Raw genomic sequence first — 15,076 nt, 5'->3', positions numbered from 1 at the left:
TCTGCATGTTTCCTTCCTTTATTTCCCAAAACAACAAAATCTACTGGAATAAATATTCATTAGAAAGATTAAAACGGAGATCTTTACTCAGACCGAGCATGACGATGCTTTAACCAACTGAAACATGAATTTAAAAATGTTTGTTTTATTTTCGGTCATTGAATTCTGAGGAGAAGCTTTGTTTTATACTTTAATGCTTGGCTACGATGTATTAGCATAACCTACAGGATAACATACAGAAAACATACATACAGGTCACAGCTCTGCAGTAACTAAGGATTTCGTCATTACAGAGGCCAGTAGAAACAGTTGAACTGCAACTTCAGAAACGACCGGATAAATAAAAAAATAGACCCAGTCGTCCCGTCAGGTGATTGACAGATCAAAGGACCCTCGCCCCAGCCAATCAGCTTTTTAGATTCTGATCGGCATGTTTGGTTTGCCAAAGACTTCCTGACACATCTCTGACCCCCCCCCCCCCCCCCCCCCCCCACACACACACACACATCGAAAGGATCCACAGCCTTCATACATAAACAACCATCATTTATTTTCTGAGCAATAAAGACGCAGATTAAATCTACCAACACATTAAACTAAACGGTCTTCAGAAAAGCAGAACTACTGTATGACCCGTCTCCATGGCAACGGCAGACCCGTTAAGAGGATGAAGGCTTCGTCCAGGTTCCCTCCCAAACCAACTACTGAAAAACTGGTGCTGGACTGGATTTTAAAGCCAATTCAGACATCATGCTCACTACTTTTATTTTAAACAAATATGACATCACCGATTTAACTAAGTTAAACGAACAAAACTGAATATTTTACGACAACGGCGTCTGAATCCACGGGGTTCTGATTAGGGGTTTCTGTGATAAATCTGCTCTACCGCCTTTGAATGTATTCCACATCATTTCTGTATGATTCCGTCTCAAGGCTTTGGCTGCGATGCGTTTATGGGCAGATGTTCATTAACGGAACGTGAGGCCCTACAGCAAAGACGGGGAGCGGAGCCCTCAGAACCAGCTGGACTCTGGAACTAAAATGCTGTTTTCTTTCTGGTCACTGAGGTTTAGCTGCATCATCCAGGGTCAGAAACGGCGACTCCACCCATTTACTGCCTACAGGGAAAGTGCTGATAGCGTCTTATCGCTCAGGATCCTTTCAGTTCTGCAGAAAACAGACCAACAAGGAAAATATGCAGCAGGCGACACAGAAAACCTGGGAGGGGCCTCTGCAACCAGATGGGCGGAGCTTCAAACAAACATGAACTTCTAAGCTTTTCGTTGATTTACTGAGAAAAGAAAATGTGGAGAACCGATCCTCTACAGGTTCCATCCACTTTCCCACCTTAAAGCTCAGGGTCTTTGTGCTTCTCCTGGGGGTCATGAGTGCCCCCCCCCCCACCTCAGTTCATACATTCAATCCCCATTAGAGTCCAGACCATCATCCGTATCAGAGAACTGGACTGAGCGCGACCTCATCCATCAAAAAATGGTTAATTCCAGCTTCAACCAATGAAGTCAATTTAGTGGCTGTTTTTTCGCAGTACGGATGCCGCCGTGTGGTGCGTTCATGAACGCACATCCAGCCGGTGGTGAACACACCGGACCAGCACCAGACCCGCAGGTAGCAGAAAGAAAAAAGATTGTCCTTCTTTTGTGAATTTACCGTTTTCTACTCGTCGCCACCTGTGGCAGGTAGAGGCTCAGGGTGAAATGTCAAAGCGCTGCAAATCCTGAAAATCTTTCTCCAGGCTGTTTGTTTGTTTTGGTGTCACATGAATCCAGATGTTGATGTCTCCTTTGTGATCATGTTTGCAACAGTTGGCACTTCTGTGTTTTGAGGCGGCCGCCACCCACATGCCACTACCAAGTCTGAGTCCCTGATTGGTCACATAGCTGCGTTGCTGCGATTCAGCGTGAAAATGTTCAACCGGTTGAACTTTCAGCATGCGACCAATGAAGGTCATTCCCGACGCGGAAGCCAGGCATTCTGGTCTACGCGTTTGCGTTACCGACTCAACGCAAGTGGCCACTAGCGTTAGCGTTTCTATGGCAACCACTTTCACCAATCAGGAGTGAGCTTGCTGGAAGGCCACACCCCTTCCACTTGAAAGCGGGCTACATGAAATCTGTCAAATGTTTTGAAAGTTGGATGTGGGGGGGGCACAGGCTCCGCCTACTTTTGAGGCATTCAATTCTATCTGATTTATACGGCCCGATATCACTACACAGTTGTCTCACCGGGGTTCACACCAATCAATACCGTACGAAAACATAGGAACAGTCACAAAATATTGAGCTACTTGCTAAACGATCCCGGGTTCAGACCCTCCTGTGATGAAAAACTAAAATAAAATAAGAACCTGATTACAGGAAAAAAGAAGATACTTCAGGGAGGCCAAATGTACCAGATGTCCCTGAACTCAGAAGAATTAGCTTATCCAACCCTACTGCATGTATCTGATTGGCAACTTTATGCCTTGAACAACAGAAATAATATTATTAAGATGTAAAAAAAACAAAACATATTTTCAAGAATGTTTCTGAACAATAGAATGACTGAGTAACAGCTGTTTGTTTCTCCATAGAAGTCTATGGGATTTTGCAGGTACTTCCTGTTTGGAACAGCAGGGGGGCGGGGCCACTCAGTCCAGTTCTTTATACGGTCCATGGACTCAGTCCATCATTTGTTCAAACATGTGATCTCCATCTGAGGGAAACTTTCAGGACCACAGAGGGATGGAGAAGAGGAAGATGTTTAGGGGGAGAGGCTTCAGATTTCCAACAGACCATGAACACACCGTCTGTAAGCTACTTTGGGAGGTAATTACAGAGTTAGCAGGAGGGTGGAGCGCATGCGCACACACACACACACACACACACACACACACACACACACACACACACACACACACACACACACACACACACACACACACACACACACACACACACACACACACACACACACACACACACACACACACACACACACACACACCCACACACACACACACACACACACACACACACACACACACACACACACACACACACACACACAGAGTCTGGAAAAGCCAAACAGGAAGGAGGCCCAGGAGGGAACCGCTCGGCGTGGAGGAGGCGTTTGGGTCTGAACTCCTCAAACTTTGCTTGTTGGATTTCAGCGGCTGGAACCAGAACAAGCTCTAGATCAGCTGAGACGACCTGCCAGCATGATGTGGCGCCCTCTGCTGGGCGGGTCCGCCACCGTCTGGTTTTAATCCCACTTTACGTAACCCCACCCCGAAGACAACAGACACTGAAAAATCCTTTTCCAGTCTGTGGTTCTGAACGTGACGCCTGTCCTGGTCATCCGTGTTCCACCAGGAAATGAGCTTTGCAGGTTTTTATCTGTGATTTCTTTTCTAATTAATCAGGAATGGTTTACAGAAAAACTACAACTAACTTGACTACAAAACATGAAATCTGTGGAAGTTCCTGCAAAAAGACGGAATTCTGAAAATAAATAAAATAACTTGACTTGAGTGTTACATTTGCTGAGTCACTAAAGTCACTAAAAGACAATTCTGATGAGGACAGTCGAGGAAATATTGAAGAATTTAAGAGTGTTGACTAAATGTTCATTTACTCTGAAAAATTGATTTGAATAAAGTTGAATAATAAAATAAGATGATCCAAGCACTGATGTGTTTTCATATATATATGAATGAATGAACATTTTCCAGAATAGAGACCTGAAAGATAACTGTATTTTCATAAAGTTCAACAAAGTAACGTTTAGAGGAAAAACCGTTGTCGTTTTTAAAGCTAACTTCATTGTCCAATCAGCTGCAGCCACGGCTCCTCAGAGGAAGTGACTCTGATTAGGAAGCTCCAAATCTCATTTCCTGAGATAATTGAGACGTTTGCTTCCCTCCATGTGGAGCGCTGAGGTCACATGACCGGCCTTCCACCTCCTGACGTCTCCGGAGAACTTCACAGCTCCGACATTCAAAAACATGCAGACTTTTTCTGGGTTCACTTTTAAATGTTGTATTTTAAACATATAATCAAAGCTTTATGAAAATGTAAAATAATGCTCCTGCTTTATTGCACTGCATTCACTGTTTTATATATTTATCTGACATATTTATGTGAAGATTTTGTGATTATAGAATCTGAATTGGCCTATCAATGAGCTTTGGCCCGATAAAGTAAAATGAATAAACAAATAAACCTCTCGGATGTGATTTTCCTCTGCCAAATGTAAAAATGTATACATAACCAAATTTATTTTAATAAAGTGGCAAAAAAATAATGCTACAACTGTTAAATCCAGTTTAATTAGATAAGAGTGAAAAAGAAATATAATATTAAATTGAGGGAAAAAACAAAACAAAAGTTGAATTGAAAGTCAAACTACAGTAACTAAAAACAATAAAGACACTAGAACTTAAATAAAACCATCACCTTTTCTAGCGAGCAGAAAAACGTCTATTTTTTCCTGATAATGACCTCCATCATGTCGTTATCACGAGAAAGGCAAACGTCACGTTAACAAGATGAGGAAGAACAAACTGCAGCGTTTTCTCCTGATAACCAGATGCATGTAGAGTTTATCATGAAAAAAAAGTAGGGGAGGTTCCGTTTTAAACAATATGGACATTTTATCTTCCTTTAATTTTATTTAAAATATGTCAAAAAAAGATTCTAAAAAGTTTCATGTTTTTAGGGATCAAATCTATTTTTTCATGAAAGTCTGTAAAAGATTTTTAACGAATTAAATGATCTAAAAACCTCAACAGGTTTTATTGAAATCATCTTTAATGTTCTGTGGGAGCTGAACGTTACATTTATACACAAACCTTCATGTTAGGAAGAGGAACATGTCAACAGCTTCATGGCTTTGCTAAAATCTCCCCTTTTTTTCATTTTTCAGTAGATTTAATGAAATAAACTTCATAGCTTCTGAACTGAAATGTGGTTGAAAAAGAAAATAAATGTCCAGATGGGAAAGGGTTAAAGAGCAGACGTCCTAAAAAATTAAAAACATTTTTCAAAAACCGGTCCTAAAATCAAAACTTCTTAAAAAAATGGAAATGATCTTTTTCAGAAAACAGCTGCAAACAGGCGGAACTTTTCCCTCCAGACTAAAGACGCAGCAGCAGCACGAAGGTCAGCGAAAGGCGGGAATTAACCAGCCGGACACGTGGCGGCCTCTCTGTGACGTGGCTAAGGGGTATTTTTAGACTGCACCGAGCTGCAGCGCCCCGTCTGCAGACACGCCGCGCAGCGTGCAGCCAACACCACACAATTACCTTCCTCATCCTCATCCTCGCTGCAGAGCCAAGTCTGCATATGTTGACCATGTGCAGCAGCTGCAGGCCCGTTTACCGCGGCACCAGAAAGTTCACCTCCACCCACAGAACTTTCCTGGTTCTGCACAAACACCTGCCTCCTCAGCCGGTTCTGCTGAGAGACCTTAAATAACAAACACGCATCCTATGTGTTGACAGAAAACAGGAGGATCCACCCACGTGCACTAGACCCCCCCCCCCCCCCCCCCCACACACACACACGGCTAAACAACAATTAAAGACCATTTAATGTGATGGGGGCTGTGCGGGGGGGGCTACAACACTGCTTTAAATGCCTTGTACTCCTCTCTGAAGGGGAACCGTCTCCATGACTGCAGTCCTCACAATAAGTCAAAACAAGAATAAAAGCGCGAGCGGCGGCGTATGCGCCTTCTCTTTCTGTAAGGCTAACGGAACTGCATGCGGCTAAAGGTGCTAGCATTTCTATCAGCATCAACCGACTCAGAAAAACATATTGTTTAAGATGCTAATAATGCTAACTATGCTAGTAATGCTAATGTGGCTAAAAATGCTAGCATCAACCGTCTCAGAAAAACACATCATTTAAAATGCTAATACTGGTAAGAGCTACATGTGATATGTTGATGGAAAATATAGTAGTTTCAAAATGGCAGCTTTTCTGTTGGTTTTATCTCCATAGAAACCATTTTATGTTTGGGTCCCCTGGGGATAATGAACAGATCAACGTCAGATACAGACAAATGGGAAAAAGTTGCTAAGGATTTCATTAGACTTAAGCTAGCGGTGTGCGTGTGAAAAACGTGAAAATGGCTAATGCTCAGATTTAAGGACAAAATGTCCGCCAAGCGTAGGTCATAAAGCCATCCCATTATGATTTCAAAACTTCCTGTGGCTATCCTCGACATGGATATATTTGTTTTGTTAGTGTATTCCAACATTTTTCCGTCCAAAGTTTTTCATTATAGCCGACCGACTCAGCTTAATAAAAATCCCAAGGAGGAGTTTCCGTTTGTACCTGAAGGTGATTTTTTTTGGAAAATTATGGCAGCCTTAACCCAAGGTCAAAGGTGAAGGAAACTTCTGTGCTCGTTGTAGACTTAAGCTGGCAGAACGTGGGTGAAATTTTGTGAAGATCGCCTGAACAAAAACGCAGTTTTCCCATATTGTCTAAAAACAGGGAAAACGCCAAATCTCAAACTTTGCCACAAAATGGCCGCCGTAATGGCAGCGTAGGTCGTTAAGCCATCCCCTAATGATTTCAAAACTTCCTTTGAAAATCCCCGTCATGTGTGTTTTGGTTTGGTTACTGTATTTTGAAATGATCCAAAGTCTGTCTAATTATCCTAAGTTTGATTCGTCTTTGTTTGAATGTATAGCTGCTGGTTGTCTTGTTTTGTGCATCATTCTTATTTGATTGCTTAGCATTAACCATTTTAAATCAAATCAAAACTCAAATTATTATTTTTTGGCTCCATGAGCAATTTTCAGCCCATTCATTTTTTATGGTCTTGCTGCTGTGATGTCATCGCGCTGGGGGGGGGGTGTCACTATGCCCAATATTCATTTTCACCGAGTATTAGGTTTGTGCAAATTTAGGTGACTTTTCATGTGTAGGGCGGGGGTCAAATTTTAGCTTAAAGGCGCAGAAATCCTGCAGTCGGTGCTGCAGCAGGTCGTAATTATTGAACGCTAAAACTAAAATAAGAAATGCAGAAATCCCATTTGAACAACCACTGATGCATAAATGACAAACTAAATGTTTGATGAAATAGTTAATCGATTTAATGCTAAAATACCACAAGAAAAGCAAAAGCGATTCACTAAAATCTGCTAAAAATAAATCCTATCCGTCCGGTTATGTCAAACTTCAGCACCTGAACACCAAACAGACATCATCACGGCGGCGTTTGCTGTCAGGTTCATTTATCAGGTGATGGAGTTTCTGAAGGAAACGGATTTTCTGTTTTGTATTCTGAAGGCAACAACGTTCAGATGAAAAGTTTATTTATGGACCAACGACAGACTTTGAAGATTTTTCATTTGAAATTTTTAAAATGAGTATTAAAACCTAAAGAGGGTTGGTGTGATGCAGCTGGTTTACATGGAGTTTAGCATTTTCTGGTTACAGAAGGTTCAAAATCTCATCAGCTGGTTGGTCACGTGATTATAGAAATATTAGATATTAACTATTTTTCCATTAATTTTCCTGAAGAGTATTTTATGAGCTGAAGCTGTCGAGTCTCACAAACACGAATATAAATAAACTTTCTGGTTTGAAAATAAGGAATATTTGCTCATAACTTGTTTACGAAGATGAAAGAAGTTTTAACTTCACAGGAGATGAAAGGATCAGTCCAGTTTGACGTCATTTCCTTTCAGAGAAACTAAAGTTTCCCAAACAGGCCGCCGTCATGTAACCATAGCAACGAGCGCGTGGAGGGTGACCAGGTGAGGCTCTTTTGTCCCGCGTGAAAAGAGCTTTGAAGCGGTGGAAGCTGCTGGAGCCGCGTGAAAAGAGGCGCGAGCCCGGGACGAGCCGGTTCATCCGCCGGCCAGAGCCGAACAGGCACGAAATGAGCCGAGCGTCTCCGGAGGAAGGAGCAACTTTGAAGAGGACTGACTTCTTACCGGCGGGTCCCCGCTGCGACTCCCCTTCGCCGCTCCGCCTTCCCGCTCCCGCGGCCGTCCGCGCGCGGGCTCCAGGTCGGACTGAGCGCCGCACAGTTTGCGGGTTAAGCGCAGCTCTGCGCCGCACCGAGTCAAGACTAACGGTGCTGCCTTCACGGACGGTCAGATGGGCGGAATCTGTGAGAGCCGAGCGCGCATGAGCAGAAAAACTGACTTTTATAGATGGGTGGGGGTGGGGGGTCGCTCGCAGCTGGATGTCACGTGACAGATCCACGTTCCAAAACAATCCCGTGAATGCAGGGAGCGTGACTCCCATCAGCGACAGGAGAATCCGGTCCTGCCGAAGTTCGGACAAACCGATCGGACGGAGGTCGATCAGCTGTTTCCGGTCATCAGGCTTCGCGTAATCGGATCCTGTCGCAGATCGGGTTAAGCAAGGTTTTCAGGCGTGATCAGCCGTTCTGATGGTCTTTGGACGCCGTCCGTTCCAGAACAAACAGGTCCAAACGGTTGACTTACATCTACAGCAGGACTGTCCAATCCTGGTCCTGCAGATCCACCACTCAACCCGTTTTACGGCCCCCTCTGTGAAACCAGAAAGGGGGGGGGGGTCTCAGGGACCAGAATTGGCTCATCTTTTACCTTTTAATCATTAAACATTGAATCATTCATGATCTGTTTATGAATGATCTGTTTATGAATCGACTTTAGATTTTAGTTCAGGAGTAAAAAGTTGAAGGACGTTTTTCCCGTTTTTCTTCTTGATGGATGGATGGATGGGTGGGTGGGTGGATGGATGGATGGGTGGATGGATGGATGCATGGATGGGTGGATGGATGGATGGATAGAGGGATGGATGCATGGGTGGGTGGATGGATGGATGGGTGGATGGACGGTTGCATGGATGGATGGATGGATGGATGGATGGATGGGTGGGTGGATGGATGGATGGGTGGATGGATGGGTTGATGATGGATGCATGGATGGATGGATGGGTGGATGCATGGATGGATGGATGATGGATGGATGATAGATGGATGGATGGATGGATGGATGATAGAGGGATGGGTGGATGGATGGATAACTGGATGGGTGGATGGATGGGTGGATGGATGGATGGATAGAGGGATGGATGGGTGGATGATGGATGGGTGGATAGAGGGATGGATGGGTGGATGGATGGGTGGATGGATGGATGGATGGGTGGATGGATGGATGGATGCATGGATGGGTGGATGGATGGATGGATAGAGGGATGGATGCATGGGTGGGTGGATGGATGGATGGGTGGATGGACGGTTGCATGGATGGATGGATGGGTTGATGGATGGATGGATGGGTGGATGGATGGATGAATGGATGGATGGGTGGATGGATGCATGGATGGATGGATGCATGGATGGGTGGATGGATGGATGCATGGATGGGTGGATGGATGGATGGATGGGTGGATGGACGGTTGCATGGATGGATGGATAGAGGGATGGATGCATGGATGGGTGGATGGATGGATGGATGGACGGTTGCATGGATGGATGGGTTGATGGATGGATGGATGGGTGGATGGATGGATGGATGGATGGATGAGAGAGTGGATGGATGAACGGATGAATGGGTGGATGGATGGATGGAAGAGTGGATGGATGGATGGATGGATGGAAGAGTGGATGGATGGATGGATGGATGGAAGAGTGGATGGATGGAAGGATGGGTGGATGGGTGGATGGATGGATGGATGATGGATGGATGAATGGATGGATGGATGGGTGGATGGATGGGTGGATGGATGATGGGTGGATGGATGGATGGATGGATGGGTGGATGGATGGATGATGGATGGATGAATGGATGGATGGATGGGTGGATGGATGGATGATGGATGGATGAATGGATGGATGGATGGATGATGGATGGATGGATGGGTGGATGGATGGATGGATGATGGATGAATGGATGGATGGATGATGGATGGATGAATGGATGGATGGATGGGTGGATGGGTGGATGGATGGATGATGGATGGATGGATGGATGGATAGAGGGTTGGATGGATGGATGGATGGATGGATGGTTGGGTGGATGGATGGATGGATGGGTGGATGGATGGGTGGATGGATGGATAGAGGGTTGGATGGGTGGATGGATGGATGGATAGAGGGTTGGATGGGTGGATGGATGGATGGATGGATGGGTGGATGGATGGGTGGATGGATGGATGATGGATCACCATAATGGAAATGTTTTTTCCCAGCTGTGAACAGCTGGAAGGACAGACGTCCGTCAGTTTTCCTTTCATCAAACTCTCACTAGGATCCACTTCAACGGTGAATTCTGAATATTTCCACACAAATATTTTCAGGGACCTCTGGACCCCGCCCGCACCACTATCCATCCATGACCGTACCCACAGACCACTGACAACACTCGCCTCTACCCCCCCGTTTTCAGCCCAGCCCTGAACCCTCATCTTAACCAGAAGCTGAGGAACGTATGGGGAACCCCACTGGGGTTCTGTCCTCTCCTCTATTCTTGATCATTTATCTTTCATCCAGTCCTCCATGCGTCTGTTGGGTCCAGTGCCATTCATGTATTGTCCCCCTTTCCCACCCCCCTCTGGGGGAGTGGTTCCAGATGTCAGTCGTCTCTCCTCCTGCTCCTATTGGTTGTGGACCCTAAAAAGCTCATGAAGCCCATCTGCCAATCAACCATGTAGTTGTAGAGTTCGATGAGTGTTCTGCTGTCAGGCGTTTGTTCTCACGTTCTCGTGGAACCTCTTTTCCTCACTCCAGCCCTCTCAGCCGACCACGAGAACACGCAGAACCAAACAGAACATTTCCTCAGCAGCTCAGAGAACCAAAGGCAAATCGTAAACTCTTCATGTCAACTTTGTGGGACATTTTTCTTGAAGTTCTGCTCACATGGTTCCCCTGAAACACAGGAAGTGGCGTTTGCAGCTGCAGAGCGTAGCAGGACATGTTTGGGTTTTCAGATGGGAGGAGCTTCTCTGCTGTGACCTTGACGGGTTTGAGTCTGAATTTCTTTGGTTTTATTTTTACCAACAATTGTCAAAGTTCCAGTTTTTATCCCCCATCAGGAACAATCTGTGACAGAAACTCAGATCCAGACAGAAAAACTCGGTTGTTGTTCTGTAGTTTTTTTTTTAAAACATTAAAGTTGGGAAACATGAATCCTGGATTCGTACGTTTTATTAGCTTTTACCAGACCCTCCGCCTTTTCCAAAGCTCCTTTCCTGCTGTGGTTGCATTCAACCACAGCAGGAAACATTTTTCCATGTTGCATTCTCACTGGTTTGATTGACATCTGGTTCCTTTGCTCAGGTAGTCTGGTTCGTTTGTTTGGTGTGAAAGCTCACCTGGACTGTGGGGCAGACCAGAGGAGCTGGTCTGTGGTTGTCTTCGGTTCTCCTCAGGATGATCTAAAATGCAAAAGCGAGCTAAAGGGAGTAAACAGCTTAAGCCCCGCCCTCTCTATGTAGCAAATAAAGAAGCAACAGCAGAAAGCTGAAGAACAGTTTTGAAAATTTTTACCAGGATAAACCTGGTTTAGACAAACCAAGCAAAAGCAAGTGGTTTTCTTCTTCGTTCTGATTTTTCTATGTTTTTTGTGCAACAGCGCCCCCAGGTGGGCGGCATCTGGAACTGCGTGACGTTTCCAGCTTCTGATGGCTGTGTGTGAAAGCAAACAAACCGGAAGAAGGTGTGAAATCCAGAAGATGGTCCAGGTGTGAAAACAAACAGAGCGCTCTCCAGATCTGGTAGAAGTCCAATTTGAATTGAGACTCTAACTCTTCCTCACAGAAACCTTCCCCCTTTTTTCCAACCATCACAAAAGCACAGGTTCTCGATAGTGTCTCCTGTTCCACGTAGAGAAAAACTTAGACAGACTGAAATAGTTCTGGACATTTAGCCCCGCCCCCAAAGCTTAGTCCAAGAAACTTCATTCTCCAGTATGAACAGTTAATTCTCAAACTTAAGCTGCTGCACCTTAGAACCCGTTTCTTCATAGTTTGGACTCAAATCTGCTCCACAGCTGACGGTTCTCCATCAGATCAGGAGCTTCCTGGCACCGTCTTTTCCTCCAGTCTTCAACTTTCTTTGGGAGATCCGGTCAACACAATGAGGGTTTCCTGCACTTCCTAAACTGCCCCCCCCCCCCCACACACACACACATAGACATTTTTGTTTTGTCGGTCTTCACAAATGACCTATAACCACGTTTGCCCAAACTCAACAGCAAAAGGAAGGACTTGAAAAATGCGACGGCTGGCGTCACGATGGTCACCGATGCGACTGTCCTGCAGCGTGAACGCATCCTTAAGCACCAGTTCCAGTTCTGCCTGTGGGAGAAGGAGGGTCTAAGGGAAGGGATGTCCAGAGTCTGTCCAGTTCAGTTCAGCAAGTAGCCGTTGTTCAAATTTCATGGCTGATTCTATGTTTTCGTGCAATTATTGGTGTGAAGCCCGGTGAGACAGCTCTGTTGGGATATTGGGCCAGATGAATAAAATAGAATTGAATGAATGAAAATGTGTACACACACACACCCAGACACCCCCCCCCCCACACACACACACATACAAACACACGCACACACTCCGATCCAGCCTGTAGCTCCTGGATTACAGGCTTACAGGCTCTGAATGGACCTTCAGGCCTGTTTCTGTTTCACACATTAGGTTACAATAGCAGCAGTCCAATAGCTCCCTCTAGTGTTCACTCTGTCACACTGCAGAACCCTCACATTTACATAATGTTATTCATTGAAATCTCATGACGCGACATCATAGGATTATTTTTAAATTTAAAAAAAAGAAAGAAAATACATGTGAGAAATAAGGGGAACCTAATCATGAAACCGTTTTTTACTATTGTCCCATAGAAAATTGTCACATTTTTGTGGACATTGTGGAACACAATTACCTACTAAAGTAAACGAGGAAAAAAGTATAGTAGGACACAACTAAGTTGTGTGTCGTTTAACATGATGGTAACCCCCAAAACTTCTGTTAAAGCGGTAATTAATGAAAATCAAGAGCTTTCCTGTTTTTATACACTATAATGAACAAGCTGTAATGTTGCCAATATATTGTATAGATACAAATTCAGTCCAACAATCATCCAGGATTACCTGTAAATAACCTGGAAGGAACCAAAAGATACATTATAATTTTGATGACAGAAACGTTTTTTTGTTGTTTTTTACAGTTTTATTGTTAGTCATGGTAGGACATAGATTCGCATTAGCATCGAGTTTGTCAAAGGTTGAAATCCCAACTTCCAGCTTCTTTGTTGACATCTAAAATCAGATTACCCTCAGTTAAGAAAACCTGAAAGTTGCTTTGGATAAAAGCATCTGCTAAGTGACTGAAGGTGAATTTATTAACTGTGTTTTGCTTGAGATGGAGCTGATTGAGAAGCAGTTGCTACAAGCTGTTATGCTGACAAAAAGGGAGCTTCATGGACACACAAACAGGAGCTTTTATGCGTATTTGTCTTGAATGAAACCAACATGCGAATTTTCCCATTTGAATAACATGCTGTTTTATCAAATTCCTTCTCTGACATGTAGCTCTGGGATTAGCGTGCACCAACTTTTGTTTGAGCCTAAACACTTTAAGGACGATACTCAAAGTAGTGTTAGCGGCAGCATCAGGCTCATGTCAGCATCATGTTCACGTTAGCATCATGTTCACGTTAGCATCATGCTCACATTAGCATCATGTTCATGTTAGCATCATGTTCACGTTAGCATCATGCTCACATTAGCATCATGCTCACATTAGCATCATGCTCACGTTAGCATCATGCTCACATTAGCATCATGTTCACGTTAGCATCATGCTCAGGTTAGCATCATGCTCACATTAACATCATGTTCACGTTAGCATCATGTTCACATTAGCAACATGCTCATGTTAGCAACATGCTCACATTAGCATCATATTCCCGTTAGCATCATGTTCACATTAGCATCATGCACATGTTAGCATCATGTTCACGTTAGCATCATGTTCACGTTAGCATCATGTTCACGTTAGCATCATGCTCATGTTAGCATCATGTTCACGTTAGCATCATGTTCACGTTAGCATCATGCTCATGTTAGCATCATGTTCACGTTAGCATCATGCTCACATTAGCATCATGCTCACGTTAGCATCATGCTCATGTTAGCATCATGTTCACGTTAGCATCATGTTCACGTTAGCATCATGCTCAAGTTAGCATCATGCTCACGTTAGCATCATGCTCACGTTAGCATCATTCTCATGTTAGCATCATGCTCACGTTAGCATCATGTTCACGTTAGCATCATGTTCACGTTAGCATCATTCTCATGTTAGCATCATGTTCACGTTAGCATCATTCTCATGTTAGCATCATGTTCACGTTAGCATCATGCTCAGGTTAGCATCATGTTCACGTTAGCATCATACTCACGTTAGCATCATTCTCATGTTAGCATCATGTCCATGGTTAGCATCATGTTCACATTAACATCATGTTCATGTTAGCATCATGTTCACGTTAGCATCATGTTCACGTTAGCATCATGCTCACGTTAGCATCATGTTCACGTTAGCATCAGGTTCACGTTAGCATCATACTCACGTCAGCATCATTCTCATGTTAGCATCATGTTCATGGTTAGCATCATGTTCACATTAGCATCATGTTCACGTTAGCATCATGTTCACGTTAGCATCATGTTCATGGTTAGCATCATGTTCACATTAGCATCATGTTCACGTTAGCATCATGTTCACGTTAGCATCATGTTCACGTTAGCATCATGCTCACATTAGCCTTAGAGTTTTGTGACATTTGTCTTTTTTTTTAATTGGATCATTAAAATAACACTTTTCTTCCATAGTAGAGTTTCCATAGCAACGGCAGTAACATGCTGATTAGGGATGGGTACGGGTACAGTGGTTCTACGGTCCTGTATAGAAATGCAGTTTCTGTCAATCGCTTTGATTCTGCTCAGTTTTGCTTTTCAATTCTAGCCAATCATTTCACCTGTGACCTTGTGGGAGGGGTCATAAGAATGGGTCAGACTGTGAGAGTGGGCGTAGCTTAAGACAAAACGTTGAAGAGACAGTTT

General features: G+C 44.1%; 2 protein-coding genes across 5 annotated transcripts in view; both read right to left on the bottom strand.

Annotated features, from left to right (window-relative positions):
• kifc3 (kinesin family member C3) overlaps nt 1-11,552 on the bottom strand; it is a 35,703-nt gene extending 24,151 nt beyond the window's left edge. Inside the window, exon 1 of one of the 2 annotated variants that reach the window (XM_023953774.1) lies at nt 11,328-11,552. The gene's annotated coding sequence lies outside the window, so the exon portion shown is untranslated. Of the gene's footprint in view, nt 1-7,954; nt 8,149-11,327 lie in introns of those variants that run through there. The other variant, XM_023953773.1, reaches the window with a different exon arrangement.
• A 3,249-nt stretch (nt 11,553-14,801) lies between these two features.
• Nucleotides 14,802-15,076, bottom strand: part of LOC101162268 (cyclic nucleotide-gated cation channel beta-3) — a 45,729-nt gene continuing 45,454 nt past the window's right edge. For all 3 annotated transcript variants that reach the window (XM_023953764.1, XM_023953762.1, XM_023953763.1), the window contains one exon: nt 14,802-15,076. This exon is cut by the window's right edge and continues 842 nt beyond it. The gene's annotated coding sequence lies outside the window, so the exon portion shown is untranslated.

This window comes from Oryzias latipes, chromosome 3 (genome assembly GCF_002234675.1).
Source record: "Oryzias latipes chromosome 3, ASM223467v1".
Classification (NCBI taxonomy): Eukaryota; Metazoa; Chordata; class Actinopteri; order Beloniformes; family Adrianichthyidae; genus Oryzias; species Oryzias latipes.
This window is presented reverse-complemented; position numbering and strand designations above follow the sequence as displayed.